Source organism: Amphimedon queenslandica, unplaced genomic scaffold (genome assembly GCF_000090795.2).
Source record: "Amphimedon queenslandica unplaced genomic scaffold, v1.1 AMPQUscaffold_1155_Cont26830, whole genome shotgun sequence".
Classification (NCBI taxonomy): Eukaryota; Metazoa; Porifera; class Demospongiae; order Haplosclerida; family Niphatidae; genus Amphimedon; species Amphimedon queenslandica.
Window position 1 is genome coordinate 1 of NW_003558497.1, and position 1,119 is coordinate 1,119.

Consider the following 1,119-nt stretch of genomic DNA (forward strand, 5'->3'; position numbering starts at 1 on the left):
ATAGCTCCACTGGTTTTTTCCAAAAAATGGCTCTGAAATCACCCCCAATTTTTATTACATTTTCCGATGCATATTGATGTACTTATGCCGCATAGCAAGTTTGAGCTGATTTCCACTTCAATTTTTCAAGTTACGGCCATTTTAAGAAATGATCCAAAATCTCAAAAATACCCAAGGCTATAGCCCATGGGTTTTTTCCAAAAAATGGCCCCAAAATCACCCCCCTCCTCCCCATTTTTATTACATTTTCTGATACATATTGATGTAATTATGCTGCATAGCAAGTTTGAACTGATTCTGGCTTCAATTTTTCGAGTTGTGACCATTTAAAACATACATGTACATGTACAGCATTGTGATTCCATTCTTAAATTTTTTTATTTTTATTTCAGAAACTGAATCACACTGGCTTCAGAAAGATACTTAAAAAACATGACAAAGTCAGTATTTACATGTACTGAACTACATGTACATGTACTTATACATGTATATATTATTTATTTATTTATTGATGCATGTACTGTAGCTTGCAAGTTCAGATCGTGGCAGCAAATTTTTCAAAGAAAATGTCGAGAAATTGTACTTTCACAAATCGAAAGAAATCAATGCCCTCATTCAAAAAACTGAAGTATGAAAAAACTAACTTTAGTTTTTGGATTATTCTGTATTTTTATCCATTGTCCCTCTCTTCACAGGATATTATGATAAACCAACTGGAGAATGGTAACCGCGGTCGGGCCATGGCTAAGCTCCGTGTCCCCCCACTGGGCGGAGTCTCTTCACCGTGGGCTATACTGGCCAGTGGGTGGCTAATGGGAGCCATTTTTATAATGGCAGTAGTCGCCATTATAGCTTGTAAGACTAAAAATACATGTACACGTATTTTATTATTACATGTACATGTACACAGGTGTATATCGGAACCATAGTCCCTTACCATGGTCCCCTGACACTGGTGTGTTACTGGGTCTTCGGTCTGGTTTCGTTCTTTCGGTTTGGTTCTTCTCTTTTGCCACTAATACTTACTTCTGGAGGTACTTTGGTGTCAATAACGTCTTGATATTTGGGTTTGATCCGAGAAATCATCTCAACTTCCAACAATTGTTTGCAGTAAGAGAA

General features: G+C 37.1%; 1 long non-coding RNA gene across 1 annotated transcript; it reads left to right on the plus strand.

Annotated features, from left to right (window-relative positions):
• Positions 1 to 390: 390 nt before the first annotated feature.
• Positions 391 to 1,098, plus strand: LOC109593517 (uncharacterized). Its single transcript, XR_002191005.1, has 4 exons — positions 391 to 440; positions 527 to 628; positions 696 to 855; positions 911 to 1,098. It is a non-coding gene; the product is annotated as an uncharacterized LOC109593517 (long non-coding RNA).
• The last annotated feature ends 21 nt before the right edge of the window (positions 1,099 to 1,119 follow it).